Here is a 20,122-nt window from a genome sequence, read left to right on the forward strand (position 1 = left end):
GACCGAAGACGGGAGCTCACCCCGCCGCGGGGATTTGAACCGCCGCCATGCGATCGGCAAGTCCTAGGCACTGAGGTTTTACCCACAGCGCCACCCGCGTCCCACAATACTGAGGTACATAGACCAAAAATCTGACAGAGTATGGCACAGTCTCTTATGTTCCTTTGGGGTTTGCACTGTCCTCAAAGATTAGGTTTGGAGAACAATTTAGCACACTGGAAAGCATACGTTGATACATGTTTTTCAGAGGCCCTCCAATTCACCTGAGGATCCAGTTCTCAATCTCATTTCAGAAAAGCAAAACTTATTGCCTCTTCCATTCACAATGATAGAGAAATAATTTAAAAATTATGATTCTTCCCCACCCACACACCCCTTTTGGGAGCACCTCCTGAATGGCTCATGTCTACCAAATTATAGACAAATGAATCCAAATATTTTGTGTGTGTGTGTGTGTGTGTGTGTGCGCGCGCGCGCGCCAGGCATCTTTAAATTGGGTTTTGGAAGTGGTGGATTCAATTCCCTTCCTTTGATCCTATGGACAACAGTTTTATCATGAAAATGGCATGCCTCTAAGAAAGTAGCCTGCAAAATTTCAGAAGGATAGGAAATTTTGATGAACAGGGGAGTGGGAACTGTTTCGGGCTTACGTTTCGCTGCATTTTTACCCAAAATCACAGAAACAATGTGAAAAGCAGATTCAATAGGAATAGATATATGGACATGAGTAACAAAGACAGAGTGAAACTTAATCTAAAAAATCATCTTGTAATGCTTTCAAAGTTATTTGCCTTTATTCCCCATTCAGTTTTGTTGATGAGAAAACAGAGATCTGCTAACAATCACAAGACAATAGGAAGCTGATTTTTTTATTCAAATCACTTTTACCACGTAAAAATATTTTTATAGAATATTATAGCATTTAATATCATTTATTAAATGTTAGTATAGTATTTTGTATATTTGATAAATACATTTGTTAAAAAATACAGATTCAAGTCATACAAATTCAGAGTGAATCAAAGGTAAGAATAAGTGAACCACACATGGCTTGGCTTGACTCCTTGAGTCATCTGCAAGCGCTTTTGTACATTTTATGGTCCATATTAAATAGATAGATTTTTGCATAGAAGATGGATTGGAAAATAGTTCTGCCCTCTTGGGCAGGTCATAGGTCTATGTTATAATTTAGTATCTTCAAGCTCTAGAAATCTTCTGAGTAAAACTGATTGTACATTAAACATATGCTCATCTGCAATAAGGCATGTGTGACGTCTCCGGTACTGGAATGATTTATAGCACTTAGTCTATGGCTTCAGTGTAAATGTGCTCTGTGGCTGACTTCTCTTTTATGCTCTTAGAAACGGCATTTTATTTATTATTTATTCCACTTAAGACCCACTCTTCTCCAAGGAACTCAGAACAGTTTAACATAAAGTTAAAAAAAAAAAAAAAAAAAAGTTAGGGAATACCATCTATGGGTTGGATCCAAATGTGCTTGTCTACATGCAGAAGACATCTCCTGCTTATGGAAGGGCTATTTTCCACTAGTGTGAGCAAAACTGAAACTAAATCCAAAGGATTTGATCTACCTACAGAATGCATCCTCTTGCACAAGCAAAATAAGCAAAGTTGCTTTGGAGCGCTATATGGAATCACTATTGTAAATTATGCTGTGTGAATGGTAGCACTGGATTAAGGGTAGACCGTATCCTTTCCTTGAAGAAGTTCCTAGTATCAGCACTGACATCTCCATCGTCAACTCTGGAGACCTGCTGCCTCTCGGTGGCCCATCTGACACGTCACATTAAACCATAATTTAAAACAAACTATGGATAAGTATGAATGAATGGCATGCCAGATCAAAAGTTCCTGTGGTGCTCCTCCTATGTTTGTTTGTTATACTGCCCTTCATTGAAATGTCACAGAGGAGTTCATGAGAATGGGTTGGTTTATATGGGGAGAAGTGGTCCTTGAGGTATTGCGGTCTAGATTATAGTTTGTTTCATCCGCTGCACATCCTTTTAAATAATTGTTTAATGCAGAGATGGGGAACCTGTGGTCCTCCAGATATTGTTGGACTGCAACTCCAATCAGTCCCTGCGAGCATTCCATTCCATTTCATCTCATGTCATTTATTATATTTCTTTGCCGCTTTTCACTCACATGAGTCTCAAAGCAGCTTACATACAATAAACAACATAGCAGAACATCACAACTGCAACATAAATTATATAAAATAATCAACATGTCATCAGTAAAACAACCACCTTCTATAAAACACTATTAACCAACTTAGAAAACGGATTAAACAGAACTATTTAGGGTCCATTATGCCTTCAAAGGGTTTTGAATGTATTTGAGTGGTGAACTTCACAGAAAGGAATCTTGGGGGAGGGAGGAGGAATAACTCCATTACAAAGCCTTGATATATCGAAGAGTAAAATTGAAGTTCTAGAATGCTCCCTGTGATGTCTGCAGACTGTTTCTGAATTTGATCCACAATTCCTGAACCAGGTGTGTGTGTTGAGGGTGTGGCGGCGGTGGGGGCAGCATTGAAGCAATTACATAGAGGAATTGTGCAAAATCAGTGGTTAACCAAAGTTAACAGAAGCTGATTTCTGACACCACTGGAAGGATGATTTCACATTTACAACTTTTCCTTTTACACAAAACCTTACTCCTACTAGAAATTTGGCTCCTTATCTTAAGCGCTGTGGTCTAAACCACAGAGCCTAGGGCTTGCCGATCAGAAGGTTGACGGTTCGAATCCCTGCAACGGGGTGAGCTCTTGTTGCTTGGTCCCTGCTCCTGCCAACCTAGCAGTGTGAAAGAACGTCAAAGTGCAAGTAGATAAATAGGTACCACTCCAGCAGGAAGGTAAACGGCGTTTCTGTGCGCTGCTCTGGTTCGCCAGAAGCGGCTTAGTCATGCTGGCCACATAACCTGGAAGCTGTACACTGGCTTCCTCGGCCAGTAAAGCGAGATGAGCGGCGCAAACGCAGAGTCGTCCGCGACTGGACCTAACGGTCAGGGGTCCGTTTACCTTTACCTTTAAGGTTCTTATCCCTGTGTCAGATTGTCAAGATGTCATTACAGGCACCTCCTCTTCATTGACTAGAAAGTTCATGGGTGTGTGACATCTCTGTCAATCAGCCAATGACTTAGGGTGGGGAACAGCCATTTTGTGACTGATCATTTATGAAAGAGAGATTGTGATTTGTATGCGTTGGTTTGTGGCATTCCAAACTGGTGCATAAATGCTGCTGAAAACCTGAAGCACTTAATTTCCCAATTTTCCACTCTAAACAAACCTGTACCTGATGAATCATGCTTTGTCCCTGATCCAGTATGCCTCCTCCTTTTGCCAATGTTGTCTCGCGCTAGAAACACAAAACAATTCTAAACATGCACACATCGCTTAAATAATAAAGCAAATCTGAGGGGGGAAATTAGTTGATTTGTAATTTCCCATTAGCTGTTCTGTTTCTTGGCTTCCAAAGTGTGTTGCCTCCTACATCCTAGGGGTGTGAAAAAGACAGAAGGAAGATAAGTGCTTTTGGCAAAGCTGAGGATGTTTGGTCATTGATGTCTCCTAAAGATTGTTTTCAAAATTTGCCAGTTTCTTCTGTAAAGTTTGGAAAACAGTCTGCTTAAAAATTAGCCTGCTGTTGCATCAGAATTCCACCCCCACCAGTATTTTTTTCCATAACGCAGATTTGCTTCATTTCCATATTAGTTCTGTTAGAACCCATAATCCATAGCCCGATGTCATCAAACTTTGCTCTATGGCAACCAATGGCAAAAGCAGCTGTGTAATTATCTGAGACATTCTGTCAAGTCAAATTATCAGCTAGGATAAAAGTTTGGGCATAATGATATTTGCTCAATCACACATAGACTGGAACTTCATATTTCAGATTATGAAGGCATTTTGACAAGGGCCAGGAGAATAAGGGGTAAATTCATTTTTCTGCGGAATGAGAATGGCCGTGTTATCATGTGTGAACATGTGCCACAGATGTAAGTTAGGTAAGGCTCAAGAGTGTGCTTTACACACTCATACCCACACCCACTCTTTCAGATCACATGTCTTTCGATATCTTTTGTTACTGCAAAAGATTGAATTCATTGCAGCACTAAGTAAGAGTTGTATCCATGTAATAATAATAATAATAATAATAATAATAATAATAATAATAATAATATTATACCCCACCCATCTGGCTGGGTTTCCCCAACCACTCTGGGCAGCTTCCAACAAAAGATTAAAAATACATTAAAATGGGACTACACCACTCTCTTTTCCTAACCTGTGCCCCGTACTCTTCCCAATTTTTTTTTTGGGGGGGGGGGGGCATAACAGATTTAGGAGGTCTGCAGGGAGAGGGGGAGCTGAGGTCCTACTGTGCAAGCAGGAATCCTTGCTCTACAGAACACTTACCCGTTTTTTATTCAGAAGTCCTCTTGAGTTCAGTGGGGCTTTTCTTTCAGGTAAGTAGATATAGGATTGAAGTCTCACTCTTGAATCAATTCAAGGTCTGGAAATACCCTACTGTGGCTATAAACACAGAGTGATACACAGCCAATCCTTACTAACAGATTGTCAGAACAGATGTGGCATGCTTGGATTCTATTTTCTCAGAGTTCATTGAAGTTTAAATGGGTATTTGATTCCTGCCTAAGGCCTTTCCTCACTGGATTCCAGCATAGCCCAAGTGCGGGGAAACTTTGGCCCTCCAAATGCTGCTGAACTACAACTCTTGTCAGCCCCACAAGGCATGGCTAGTGGCCAAGGATGATGGGAGTTGTAGTTCAGCACCCACCTAGTGTAATTCTCTGCATAGACACTAAACTCGATGGGCCTTGTTGCCATATAAGTTAGCATTGTGTGTATAGGATTGCAGTTTTACAGGCTTACAGTGAAAACCTAACCAGAGGTTATGTCCCACTTAGTTCATTAGGACAAACTTCCAGATAAGGGGTGCTAAGATTGTAGCCTCATTCTCTTTTATTTAGTTAACTTTTTCTCTTTAAAAAAGCATTAAATTGTTGTAACTACAATATTTTTCATTTTTAAAAAATCAAATATTTAGTTTCAGAAGTAGGTATAATCTTTACTGCTTTGATGTATTCTCCACTGAATTGAACGGGAATCATGCTGGGTTGATGGCTTCAGTTGCCAGGGTATTTGTGCTGCCGTGTCCGTAAAGGAGTGGCAGGCTAATCAGTAAAGTGCTTTAGGATTGACTCTCTGTAGAAAGGCATTCTGCACTCAGCAGACTTCTTTTCAAAACGTGTGCGTTATTTCCATCTGCAGTATATAGTTCCTAAACATGTAAATGTTTAACAGTGTGTGACTCGTGTGCAAAATAACTCATTTAACAAAAGCTGGCCATCTGCCTTCCTATTTTAATTAAATATCTCTTTCTTGTTTTCGTCTCCCCTTCCGCCGCAACCCCACCCTCAAACACACACACAGGTATCTCAGAGAGAAATTTTTGACTCGGCAAATAACTTTGCTGCAGATGAACGGCAAAGAGAAATAACCACAAATTACCTATGTTGTGACACACAACTTTAGTTTCCATTTCCATAAGGAATGGTCGGATGCGTAAACTGAGTCCAATTTTGTTTTGGTTTGTGTGTTGCCCCCTTTTTTCTTTTTTAAAGTAATTCTCCTTTCAGTCACGTGGAATTTTGCAAGAGCTTGCCAAGATTCTGAGTCATGGGGACGGCTTCTGTTCTGTCAAAGATAATGGGAACTGTGCCATTGCCGTCAGTAAGGCAGGGTTGTCTGCCTCCCGATGGACTTCAGCATCCCTGCTTTCCTCTCTCTCCCACCCTCCCTTCTTTAAAGACTATGTTTACTAGAGGGACTTGCTGGAGAAGTAAATTAGAAAGGACCCCTTATAGCAATAAGTTGCAGCAGCTCTCAGATTAAGGAATCAGTGATACCTGCTCTCCTCTTCCTGTGTTGCTTTGCTTGATGGGTGCTTTAAACACAGAGCCAGGTGCTGGACTAATGATGGGAGTAGAACTGGCAATAGCAATAACCCACAAGCCTTTTTCCTCTTAGGGATGAATCACACAATTGGCTGCTGCTGCTACAGCTGTGCTCATAAGGCGCAGTATTAGGTGACTATCCCTGTCGAATTTTGGGATTCCTGTGATCACAGCTGCCAGATGAGCAGCCCTAAGAGATGACATCTGACACCATCCTGTGCAGCACCACCCAGATTTATAGGAGGAGGCTGCAAGATGGAACGGGACGGTGAATCCGTGCTTCATACAATCATTGTGATTGCACGGTCAAGCTTACTGTATTATTAAATCATCGTTTGGTATAAGCAGGCCCATAATTTGCCTTTGAGAGGTTCATTGACAGTGCAGCCCTATACCTGTCTACTCAGAGGTAAGCCTCTTTGAGCTCCATGGGGCTAATTTACAGGTCAGGAGGACTGCAGCTTGAAACATCAGCCATCTGTTGTCTAATTTGCCTGTTGAGTCCCCATGGAATTTACAGAAGTAAATTTCGCAGCAAGTGGGGGCTCAAAATCCAGGTGTGGGTTTTTGAGTTGCCCAAGACCAGTTAATTGCAGAAAGGCACTTCGCTCCAATCTAGATAAAGGAGTCCTGTGCCTGAGTATGACCGAGCGTCACATGCAGCAGTGCCAACAGGAACCTGGCTTTTCCTATCCAGAGCCACACACTTGCAAGGCTGTGTCATGTGATCTGCATATCTGCAGTCTCTTAACAAGAGATGGCCCCAAGGCATATGTGAAGGAAGATGCTATGTGCATGAAAGATGAAACTCAACCAATTAGCTGGAGGCTTTGTTTAACAGAATTTAGTTAAAGCACCAACAATGCCTGCCAGTTAACGTCAGTTATAAGGGAGCCTCCAGCTAATCTACCCAGTACTTTAACTAAAAGGAATGTTGATGTGATTGTGCACATGATTAAAAAGAAGGGAAAATGTTGCTCAGAAATTTTTGTCTTTCACACACGCAGCACCCCCTCACATGCCCGTAGGCTGTTTCTTTTGACAAGTTTACAGATGTGCAAATCACATTGAAAGGTCTGGTATCTGTGAATAGCCAATTTTCTATGGCCACTGCTTGTGGATGTGCACTCTGAAATATTAAGGACAAATCAGAACAAATGCTCAATGAAGACCAGAAAGTCTAACCGCCATGTAAGCTTTGTGCAAGCAAATAAGGATGAATGCTTAATAAACAGATTGCCTGGAGGAGCGTTTAGTTTGTGGCAGAGGAAAATGTGGACTGGAAGTACCTGGACCTGATAAACATGAACACTTATTTATTTATTAGATTTTTATCCTACCCTTCCTCTAAAAGAAGTCTGGAGTGGCAAACAACAAAGGGTTGGGTTTTTTTTTTATATATATAACAACATTAAAAAATATATCTAGTTCCCAGGAAGAAGCCATTACCTCATTGGATAGTCTTTTGGCATGGAGAGAGAGAAAGAAACTGACCTTGTTGCTGTGTAGCCTCTTTTTTCCATTTTTAAATCCTTGCTTGGCAAGAAAGATGGAGAAGGGAGAAAGAGGCAGGTAGCTAGAAATATTTCTAGGACCAGACTGAAATATCTGCGAATCAATAGCTGCCCTAAATTTCATTGCAAAGGGAATTCTTTCTGGTATTTCAAATGCAGCCAAAATCAAGATTCCTTGTTTGTTACAAAAAATCTATTTTCTTTCAAAATAGACGTGCAGTGGCAAGGAAACAGGGAAAGCCAGCGTGCTGAATAGGTGCCTGATTAATTGGCTCCATTTTTGACTGTTAAGTGTTTTGGAAAAATAATTAACACTCTGATTTCTTACTGTTAATAATTACCAATTCCGGCTTAATGACAAGATTTCCATTAATCAGTTTACAACTTTTCAAAAACCATCAAATGAACTTTAGCTGTTACCACTCTTAGTTCCCAGATGTTTTTAAAACATGTTTTTATGGCAACTCTTATCTGTTTTGAATAACTCCCACCCCACCCACCCATTTTTAAAAATTAATCCTGGTTCAGACTTATAAGTTCTAATTAAACTATTGATTCTTCATAATAATAATAATAATAATAATAATAATAATAATAATAATTTATTATTTATACCCCGCCCATCTGGCTGGGCCTCCCCAGCCACCCTGGGCGGCTTCCATAGAAACCAAAAATACAGTAAAACATCACACGTTAAAAACTTCCCTGAACAGGGCTGCCTTAAGATGTCTTCTGAATGTCAGGTAGTTGTTTATCGCTTTGACATCTGCTGGAAGGGCGTTCCACAGGGCGGGCGCCACTACTGAGAAGGCCCTCTGCCTGGTTCCCTGTAGCTTTGCTTCTTGCAATGAGGGAACCGCCAGAAGGCCCTCGGTGCTGGACCTCATTGGAGTGTGCCCAAGCTTTTGAGGAGTGAGGGTGTATTGGGCATTAGAACTTCATCAAGTTTTATTTGTAACTGAACTCTGCATTTGACTTTATGCTGTTTTAATCTTCTCGTTTAAGTTTTGGCTCAGATTGTGTATACGTGAAATATCATTTCACCCCTATACACAATTGATCACTATAGATACCATCTTCTCAGGAGGTCCTTTCCACACAATATAGGAATTGGGTCTTTATTGTTGTGACACCTGCCCTTTGGAATTCCCTCCCATTAAATTTTAGCTGTCTCTGTTGTCTTTTGAGTGCCTTCTGAAGAACCTCCCTTTCCCAATAAACCTTGCAAGCAGAAATCTTTCCCAGTCTGCATCTAAACTGAAATTATTTTTAGATGTTTTATAGATGCCCTGGGTTCATTTGGGAGAAAGGGTCAAAATCATCATCATCATCATCATCATCATCATCATCTCATTTCTAATCTAATGGTGTAAATTGCTGAATCTTAGTTTTGTATTAATCCTTTTCAACGTTGGAATTTTTTTTCCCAGGCCACAAAATTTCCCCTGAGTAGCTGTCACAGTAGAATGCATACAACTACATCCAACAAGCTACTTCCTAGTTATACCCAGGTCACTGCTGACAAGAATTATGGGTCACCACTTATAGCACAGACCTGAAAACTACTCTCACGACCATTACTCTTTTGCATGCAACCCCTGATCAATGTATGTGAGTGTGACTCAGGGGTGCTTTACTCCTTTTAGCCATCACATGAACATTCCAAGTGAGACACGCAATAGCTACAGATAAAAATAATTTCAAGTTGGACTGAAAGATACTCGTTCAGAGGCTCCTCCATATGAAAACTTGTTGGACTTATCAAACCAAAGCTTGTTGCAGCCCAAATTACTTAGAATCTACGTACTTTGATGTTACACTGATGACACGAATAGCACTTCAAACAGCTCTCCTGTTGTAACATGTAGTGCAATTCATCATGAGCTTCTTTCTCACAGCATGTAATATTTTTGTATGTTGGTTAGTGTTGGCATGTAGAACAATCACGAGGTAAGACCCACACTCCACATAGTGTCATTTGCAAGGATAAACGATTGACACCTGTTGAAACTCCTCTGGCGTTATTCTTACTTTTAGTTTTGACATTACAAAGTTGACTTGATACGATTTAAGAGATATCTGTATTTTTTGGTCTTTTGCTTACCACAAGATAAAGGATCAGACTAGGTGGCTTACTCAGGAGAAACAAACAAACAAACAAAGTAAAAGCTGTGCTGTGGTTACTGGACCATGCGAAAAGATAAATATGGTCATTGTCCCATCAAAACCAGTAAGCCAAACCATTTCAACAGCAGTTCCTGAATGTGAAAAATGATTTGGGGTCCCAATGGGAATTTCAGCACGCCAACTTTATTGGTGGGCTCTTCCTCCTTCCCTTGGGGCATGTCAAGATATCCTGATAAGATTTATTAACCTGAGTGTGAATGAGAGCAGAATGTCCTTCGTTAATTATCACTGAGGGTGTTGAGTGAATCTTGAGTAAAAAACTGAAGTTTTTATGGGCTCATTAAAACCTACTTTGTCTGGTTTTCCTTCTGATAATTGGAACGTGGTTTGTTCTTTTAGATAGCAGAGTCAAACAGGTATGTACACGTATGTTAGGGCAATAAATCTGTCACTGCGCAGATTGCACAGAATGCAAATCACTTGATTGAAAAGATGGCTTGGCAGGTTGGCTGTCACTCTACCCAATTACTACGTAGCTGATTTAGAGTTTGTTTCCTGGTTAAAATTGTCTCACTTTGCAGGATTGGTCTGCGTGAACCACATGAATGGGGCCTTGTTACCATGAGATGAAATTGCTGTTCAGTAAACTTTTGAAACCAGCACAAATTCATTTCAGAAGTAAGTTTAAGAAAACCTGAAGGAGCTTAAATGTATGCTCTGGACAAGAAGTTTTTAAATAAGTTACATTTTAGGGTTTAGAAGTGTTACAAATGGAGCCAGTACGGAAAAGAGAGGTGGCAGAGGAAGCGTTTTCCCCATACCTAAAAAAACACCCTTTAGTTCTCAGTGGATGTAGTATCCATTTTGAATTTTTGTGACCCATCAGTGGCTAGCTAAGAACAAAATACTTTTTAAAATCCACTCTTTGGTATTACAAGACCTATAAATGTCACAGCATTTGGACAGAGAAGTATTATTCCAGTCATTTTTCCGAATGTGTACTGGTGTACACAAGTGTGCCATGGAAGAACTGTTAGTGAGCAGTGAAATATAAACATTTAAAAGTTAAATGTCTTCTATAAACCTGGAGTACCCACCCATAAGGGAGCCTTCCTCCTGCACGCAGGCATGATTCACAGCTTGGCCTTTTCCCTTTAAAATCCACCTTTGCTGAGGTTGGTAATTCTGTCTTATGTATTAAACTCAATTGGATAATTAAGTCACTCCTCTATAGAGAGAAACAGAATTATGTATGCTCAGAGGAGCTTTGCCTAGAGCAGATGATGTGTGCAGAGAAAGGGGTGTGATCTTTTCAGGTTGCATTTTTCTTACTGTGACACATTTTTAAAAGAAAGTATTTTCCGGTGCAAGAGGTAAAAAGTGTGTTTGAGCTATCCAAATATGAGGTGTGCTGATTGTGATATAGATAAATAGATAATGCAATTCAAAACATTTTTCTCATGGGGAGGAATGATATTGAAATATAATGGCTATTTACTCTTTGAGTCCTCAAGGCAGGGCCGATAGGAGCATCTGGCTGGGACCCAAGCACTGTGATCAGGGCAAACAGCTGGCAACTCTGATTGTTCCCACTTCAAATCACAAATCCAGTCTGGTGCTATTAAGCAGGGGTGGCCAATGTGGAGCCCTCCAGATGTTGTTAGACTATAACTCCCATCAGCCTCTGTGGGAGTTTTAGTCCAATAGCATGTGGAGGCCACCATATTGGACACTCCTGAGCTTAGCAGTCATAGGTGGCTGTGTCTGACCGTCATTCTAATTTAAATACTCTCGAGTGGTGCTGTATCACAGGTATTGTTGGAAATGAAAACAGCAACAAGTCTAGCACTGTTCGGAACTGTGCTTCTGCCTGCCACTCCCTGCACTTATTGCTAGGGAAGCCCAGTGGATCCCAGTGATGGAGGTGGGATTCTACCTGGGGGCAAGGCCCCCACAACAACCCTGGAGCAGGCCCAGGCTGATGATAGATAGCTGAGACTCCAGGCAAGCATAGCACATCCGGCACACAAAAAGTAAAAATGCAGGTTTTATTCTGATTGTGTAGATTCTGCCCCCACTGTTAGAGCATTCAGAATCACCATTTATGCCCACCACTTGACTGCTCAACACCTGATATTTGATGACTCACTTTGTAAACTGTTTCTCTGGAAACCATTGCAGGAGTACCTTAATGTTTATGGTAATTCTAATGTGATATTAAAGATCTTTCTGAAGATCTCGTTCACACATGAGAATCACCATTGATCGTGATAATTCTGCATGTGTGAATGTACATGGGTTTCAAGTAGTGATATAAGCCATTTCCAGGCTGACAATGGAGATCATTTGGGTTTTTCATTGGGTTGGGGTGGGGATCAGATGCTTTGCATGTTCAATCCTGGACATCTCCAGGATGGGCTGGAAACGACCCTTATCTGAAAACCTGGAGAGTAGCAGTATTGAGCTAGGTGGACCAATGGCCTCAGTAAAAAGCAGTTTCCATCTTTTATTTCTTTAATTAAATGACTGGGCAAGGATTGCTAAAGATATTATGCTTGGCCAGAATTTCCTGCCTGGAACTATGATTATGTTGAGTTCCCAACACTTTCTGTCACTGAAGCTTTTATGTCTTGTTATTGTAGCACTGTAAAACTTCTGTGCATAACTGGAATAATGTTTCATCAATCCATTACTATTCTAGCTCTTGGCATTAATGGATCAATTACGATTCTATTCATAATGCTTCAATTGTGCATATGGAAAGGGTCTACTTATGGATGATCACTGTTGCATCACAATTAACTTTGGTTCCTGCTTTGAATCATAGGCATCTTGCAATTCCATACTAGTTCTGTAACTGCAGGTGGACGTAGCTTCCAGCAGCCATCTTATTATTTATTACTTGTATATTACCAGGGACGTACATGCAAAGATTGCAATGTTAACATCAGCAAGAAACATTTTCTTACATTTCTATTGAGAGCCATTGTGGTGTAGTGGTTAAGAGCGGTGGACTCGTAATCTGGTGAACCGGGTTCGCGTCTCGGCTCCTCCACATGCAGCTGCTGGGTGACCTTGGGCCAGTCACACTTCTCTGAAGTCTCTCAGCCTCACTCACCTCACAGAGTGTTTGTTGTGAGGGAAGGGAAAGGAGAATGTTAGCTGCTTTGAGACTCCTTTTGGTAGTGATAAAGCGGGATATCAAATCCAAACTCTTCTTCTTCTATCCAACCTTTCCTATCAAGAGCTCATGGTGACATACTTGGTTCTCCCTCCTTCTCCCCTGTTTTATTCTCACAACAACCCTGTGAGGTAGGCTGAGAGATAGTAACTGATCCAAGGTCATTCAGTGAGTAGAGTAGTGATTTAAGCTCTGGTCTCTCCCAGGTCCTAATCCCAACACTGTAACCACAATACTACACAGTAACAAGAAAGCTGAGTCTAATAAAGTATCCATAGGCAAGTGAGTTCCATAGTTAGGGTGCTGCAACAGAAAAGGCCCTGTCCCATGTTCTACCAGCCTAACTTTTGTTGGTGATGGGACTTACCCCAAGGCCTCCAAAGCAGACCTTAGACTGTAGGCAAGTTCATATGAGAGGACACAGTCTTTCAGATACCCTGTCCTTACCAGTGACCTTTCCGGTCCTCCAATAGTCTGCATTGATGAAATCTGAGAAATGCACACCAGGTTAGCCCCCTCATCCATGATTAAAATATGGATCAGTGGTGGGGAACCACCAGCCTACTGTCCTAATTAGGCCTGCCATGCCGTTTAAGCCAAGCCACTCCCACTTGTTAGTTATCAGCATAGTGCTGATAATGCCAAGGTTGCAGGTTCAATCCCTGTATGGGATGACTGCATATTCCTTCATTGTAGGGGGTTGGACTACATCATGGGTAGGCAAACTAAGGCCCGGGGGCCAGATCCGGTCCAGTCGCCTTCTAAATCCGGCCCATGGACGGTCCGGGAATCAGCGTGTTTTTACATAAATGTGTGCTTTTATTTAAAATGCATCTCTGGGTTATTTGTGGGACATAGGAATTTGTTCATCATTATTTTTTTCCAAAATATAGTCCAGCCCCGCACAAGGTCTGAGGGACAGTGGACCGGATCCCTGCTGACCCCTGGACTACATAATCCAATGCTATGATCAACTGTGGGGCAGTTGAAGTTGAGACAGGGCCAGAAAGGGAGTTTCAGGTGCTTTGAAGACCCTGATGGTTGGGGTTTCAAAGCACAGCACTTTTCTGTAAGTTTCAACTCCCAGTTGATTGTTGGGTTGAAGGAAACAACAACCCTTAAATAACTCACATCCCTTCCCCTCAGCCATCCTCTTCTAACCCGCAGGTCCATGGCCTCAGCTGCCCATCCTAATGAGTCAACTCCTTCTTCAGACACTTAACTTACTACAAGATACATAAAATATAATAACTTACTGCAAGATACATAAAATATAAGCGGTTCAGAACTGGAATTCTGTCAAAGTACAAGATGATGAATGAGAGTTAATAGCATACAGTATAAGCAGGATATGTACCTTAATTGTACATTTTGCCGTGTAGCTTTTAAGGCTAGCTCTGCAGCTACATTTGTTTGGCATCTCTCCCCTCAATACTGAACATAGTCCTGTAACTTCTAAAAGTTTTCTGTAATGAATGTCAGTTTCACAGGGTACTGCTTTTTATTACACTCACAAGAACTAAATATAACACACACACTTCCAGGAACTCATAAAAGACCTCCCCTTCCCACCCCCACCCCCTTTTTTGGCAAAAGAATGAGGTTTTAATGAATCCAATAGTTTGAGTGTTTCATTCAGCTCTAGTGAGTGTAATAAAAAGTATTAGCCTATACACTGTTGTTGAATGTGCCTGTAAATTACATATTCCCATTGATAGTATGTAATTATTTTTTAAGCTGAGGTTGAACATTCATTTACAATGGTAGATATTTATATAGCTCTTGCAGCTAAAACGATCAAATTATGTACAAGTGAAAGACCCTTTGTAGTATAGTTAGTAAAGAGTAGAACAAATTGGAAGCTCCCCCCCCCCCCCATTTTGGGATGTTTGACTCTTGAAGGACTGTTGTCTTACATTGATTGCAATTTCTGAACAGGAAAGAAATTTAGTTTGGATGAAATTTAAATGTATACTCACAGGGAAAATAAATTGTTTGGAGTGTTCTTTGATGAATCTCCAATACCCACATTTTTTGTGATTGTGGTACATGTCATGGTAGCTTCTTAACTGGATAGCTAAAATCTGTTCTGTGTAGGTGTTTCAGAAGCTGCAGCAGAATTATTATTATTAATAATAATAATAATAATAATAATAATAATAATAATAATTTGTATATCGTCCTATACCTGCAGGTCTCAGGGCAGTTACGACATAAACACAGAATATAAAGAAACAAAATGCATAATGAAAACTAAACCCAATAACACCCCCCCCCGAGTTGCCTCATACTGAATTTTTGATACAGTAAATTGTGTTCTTATTGCACTTATATTATTCTTTGCCACTTTCGCAGGCCTTAAGGATCTGAAAGGCAGGTATATCCCCCCCCCCCGCGCATTTATTTTATTTTCTATACTGATCCTTTTAAGACCGTGGAGGCTTTCAGTCTAAGAAATCTGTGGCTAAGATATGTGCAGTGGGAGGGAGTAATATAATTACTTGTAGCTTTTGATAAACATCCCAAATTGTGCTTCAAAGGACAGATGTGGCTCTAATAATGTGAACCATTTGCATTTTTCGATTAAAGTTTTCTTGATTGCATTGCACTTGATATGTATACTTAAACTTCTATGTTAAACGTTGCACTTTGATACAGAGCATATTGTTTGACTTTGTTCTTATGATCTGACAAGCTTCATTATATAATAAACTAGTTTAAATAAATCTTAACGACATAAAAGTGGGCCTGACATGAGGAAAAAAAGTGCAACACACTCAAATGATATATTGGTTAGATGTACCAGAAAGAGTCAAAGGCGCTCTCTCTCTCTCTCTCTCTCTCTCTCTCTCTCTCCATTCAGATCCCCCCCCCCCAACATGTGTTTTGAATAAAGCTGTAAGGCATTTTCCAGTAACCAGGGTTGTATTACAAAAATGAGTAAAGTAAAACAAAAGGAAAGCATGTTTCAACATTTTATACAGTATTGTCACACACTTCCAGCTGGAAGTAAATGTGACATTTATAATGCTCTTTTTTCAAACCTAACCTCCTTAAAAACATATTACACTGTTGCTCGGGAAGATTTGTACTTATAGACAGCCATATTAACGAGCTATTTAATCAAGAGATGCCACTGGATTCCTAATGATAGGGAGGGTGTGGCCTGTTTGCAGGGGGCGGGGTGGGGGTGTCCTAGCCAATTTCTCAGAACCTTTTTTTTAAAGAATTCTTTATTTTAACCTGATCTGCTACCAGCTACTGATTAACAAGGTTACTGAACATTGACCTATATGATTAGCAGGACTGAGTTAGCATTATAAGGCTGGAACCTGCAGAGCCGTGGCCTTGCATCTCTGCTTCCAGTACTGCAATGCCTATTAATAGGTTCTGAGCTTATCTGTTCCCTTCTGACAACAATGGATTGTACCACAGAATTGTAGAGTTGGAAGAGACCCCGAGGGTCATCTAGCCCAACCCCCTGCAATGCAGGGATCTTTCGCTCAACCTGGGGTTCAAACCCATGACCCTGAGATCACGGGTCTCATTCATCTAGCTATTACTTGGAGATGTTGCACTGGTCATTTCTGAGCAGGAAACAACAACAGAAATCAACATAAACCAATATAGTGCTACAGGTTCCTGTAGGTCAGTGTTTCTCAACTTTGGGTCCCCAGATGTTGTTGGACTACAGCTCCCATCATCCCTGAGCTCTGGCCTTGCTAGCTAGTGATGATGGGAGTTGTAGTTCAACAACAACTGGGGACCCACAGGTTGAGAAAGGCTGCTGTAGATGAACTGTGGGCTTATTGAGAAAGTAGGTGTAGAGTTGGCAGGTATATGTAACTTCTTACGTTAGCCTTTGTAAAACCACTGTAGTATGTATGTATGTATGTATGTATGTATGTATGTATGTATGATGTATGATGTATTTATTTATTCATACATACATACATACCCCGCCCATCTGGCTGGGTTTCCCCAGCCACTCTGGGCGGCTCCCAACCAAATATTAAAATAGTTACCATGTACTACAGAAAGATCTTAGAAAGGACTGTTACTCTTCAAAAGAATTGGAAGAGTTTAACTGCATTCATTTCAAATTGGAAAAAAGTTGTATAGCTGAAAAAGGGAGCCGAGAGCACCTGAAATGATCATATGTAGTTATCTCTTTTGTATACATGCAATTTTTCTTTTTTCGACTATGTTTGTGTTGGAGGGAGAATCCCATTATTTCCCCAAATCAGAAGTGTACAGAAGACTCCTTATGTGCTATAATTATGATGGGTATAAGCAATCTGGTCTTTTAAATGACTTGCCCATTTATCAGTTATTACACAGTCTAATTATCATTGCATTGTAATTGTTTTTTACAACTACTTTGTATTATTTTAATGTTCGATCATTGCTAACATTTTTAAATAAGTTACTAGTGTTTCAAAAACTAGCTGAAGCTTTAAAATTTATTTCCCTGGAAAATGCAATGTCCCATATTGGTTAAATCCTTGGTCCAACTGGTGGTATCCAAGTTCATAAGGATATTAAACTTTTATGAACTGTTAGGGTAAATTACATCACTGGTTTGACGTGGTAGTGATGTGATAAATGCAAAATGACATAGTGACCAATTGCATAGAAGCCAGCCTATTTTAGAAAGGGGTTCAAAATATGAATAGGGACAGATTTTGGTGATTCATTATCTCAACACATGCCTCAGTTTTCATTACACCAATCTGCATGCTAAAAAAAATAATATGGTACCACCTCACCACTGTGGCAAAACATCGTATGAATTCCACTTTGGCACTCCTAACCAAAAATGTTTCACTTTTGCTCCATCATATAGTCCCAAATTTCATAACTTTTTCCTCTAGGGTAGTAGCTGAAGCTAAACATTCCCAGACACACATTCTCAGTTCTTAGCACCTAGTAAAGGTAAAGGTAAAGGTACCCCTGCCCATAAGGGCCAGTCTTGCCAGACTCTGGGGTTGGTGCGCCCATCTCACTCAAGAGGCCGGGGGCCAGCGCTGTCCGGAGACACTTCCGGGTCACGTGGCCAGCGTGACATCGCTGCTCTGGCCAGAGCCAGAGCCAGAGCCGCACACGGAAACGCCGTTTACCTTCCCGCTAGTAAGCGGTCCCTATTTATCTACTTGCACCCAGGGGTGCTTTCGAACTGCTAGGTGGGCAGGCGCTGGGACCGAATGACGGGAGCGCACCCCGCCGCAGGGATTCGAACCGCCGACCTTTCGATTGGCAAGCCCTAGGCACTGAGGCTTTTACCCACAGCGCCACCTGCGTCCCTTAGCACCTAGTAGACAAGTGCTAATAAGGGAGATTTAAAGAAAAGAGACAAAGGCAATGTAAATTTGTATTAAATTGGGGAACCTTTACTGAATAGAGCAAGGGTTTACAGTTTTCTAATATATATTATGGTTTCATATTACTCTGATTTATTGTGGAGTCTATATTTTACTATCTTAATTCACCGTTAAAGGTTGCACCCCACCCCCCCATTTCCCCCTTCTTCTATATGCCTTTTGTTTAATTGAATACAAGTTGTACTCTAATGATTAAGAATACAGTTTTGGTGAGCCTTACATTTTAAAGGGTTGGCTGGTTTTATATCAAGTGACTAAGTGCAATTCTGAAGAGGTTTTGTAATTATAATTCCATAGTCATTTTTATCTTTGTTTTCATGGAAATCTTTTTGCATTCGATTTGTAATTATAAGCAAGAATATAGCTTTAAAAATTAAAAACTGGAACAAAAAAAGTGGTAGAAAGGGACTACAGTTCCTTTCAGCAGCATCCTGCCATTTCTGTTTCAACAGAATTTTTATTGTTGAAGGCTAAAATTCCCATTGTTTAGTTACATCAGTATGGTAGTAACTTTGATTAGCTTATCATCTTGTGCTCATAAAATGAAATCACATTTGTAGCTAGGAGACTTATTAAAAAATATGAAGTAATCAAGCACAGATATTGTTAGCTCAAAGGGACTGATGAAAGACCAAGAGGCTAGTGTTCCCTTGTGGAATTAAATATGTCAAAACAACTTACACACAGTAGAACAAATTCTGTGTAAAAGCCAATAAAATTGGGGAAAACCCTCAGAAGGCAAACAGATTTTACCACAGAAATAACGTCCTGGGAAATTTTGCACAAGTTAAGACCATGATATTTTTTGGCTTTTTGCAGATTAGGAAATAGAAATAGGATTTTATTTTATTTTTTGATTGACATCTAACATATTTGCACTAGATGTGGCATATCTGTTTGGACATACAGCCATTCTATAAGCAGTCTACACATGCAACAGCAGCAGTGTTATCTTGAGGTGATAGTGTCGTAAGATGTATGTATTTGACATTTTCATATATTTATATGCCACGTCACACCAAAATGATCTCTTAAGTGGCTTACAACAAATAACAAAAAATAAAACCATATTTTGTCATATTAAAATGGTAAAATAAAACAATATTGAGATGGTAATGCACAGGTAAAATATTACATTTTTAATGCTTTCCAGTACAAAATAGGAAAGTTAGCACTGCAGTTCCCATGTGCTGCTTTGTTTTGGGGTTGTTGTTTAATTTGCAGGGGACTTTTTACATGAGAAGCTTTAGAAAATGGCGCTTCTCACCTGCTTCTCACTAGTAAATTCCAGTCTATTCAACCACTTCTTTATGCTACATGTAGAGCCAGGTCTTGTATAAAATGAGGTGGTAAACAGAGGTGATACAATTCTGAACCCTACAATTTCAGATAGAGACCATAGAGAGTCACTAACTATTTTATTTCTAATGTACAAGTTTCCTATATGCAGGGCTTTCACTCTCATTCCTTTTTATTTTTTTTAAAGGTGGGCGAGTATCCAAAACTGGAATTGCCCCATTTTCAGTCTTCCACCTCATACTGTGCAATTTGGGCAATTGTTTCCAAAACTCAGTTACATTGTGAAGTCAAAAGACTTTGAATTAGCATGTTATGCTCATGGTGCATGACAAGTTAGATTGACCAAGGAAATCTCTCAAGTCCTATCTGTGATGGTGAATTGTGGACGTATCGTTTTCTCAGTTCCATCTCCTGCATTATTATAGTCAATTGTTACAATCCTGTGCCATTAACCTGTATTTAAGTTATATTGAAAGCAGTGGGACTCATATACACAACTATGTCTGTAAAATTGCAACCAGCAGGGGTTTTATCTTTGACTGTAATGAGTCAGTGCTGTTAACTGGGATTACTGATGGCAAAATTTTCAAGTCAGCCTTAGATGAAACACTGGA

At 40.3% G+C, this 20,122-nt stretch overlaps 1 protein-coding gene across 7 annotated transcripts in view; it reads left to right on the plus strand.

Annotated features, from left to right (window-relative positions):
• Positions 1-20,122, plus strand: part of TRPS1 (transcriptional repressor GATA binding 1) — a 236,691-nt gene that overhangs the window by 184,921 nt on the left and 31,648 nt on the right. The gene's annotated exons all lie outside the window — the stretch shown is intronic.

The sequence above is a fragment of the Podarcis erhardii genome, assembly GCF_964252035.2.
Source record: "Podarcis erhardii genome assembly, chromosome: 8".
In the NCBI taxonomy this organism is placed as follows: domain Eukaryota; kingdom Metazoa; phylum Chordata; class Lepidosauria; order Squamata; family Lacertidae; genus Podarcis; species Podarcis erhardii.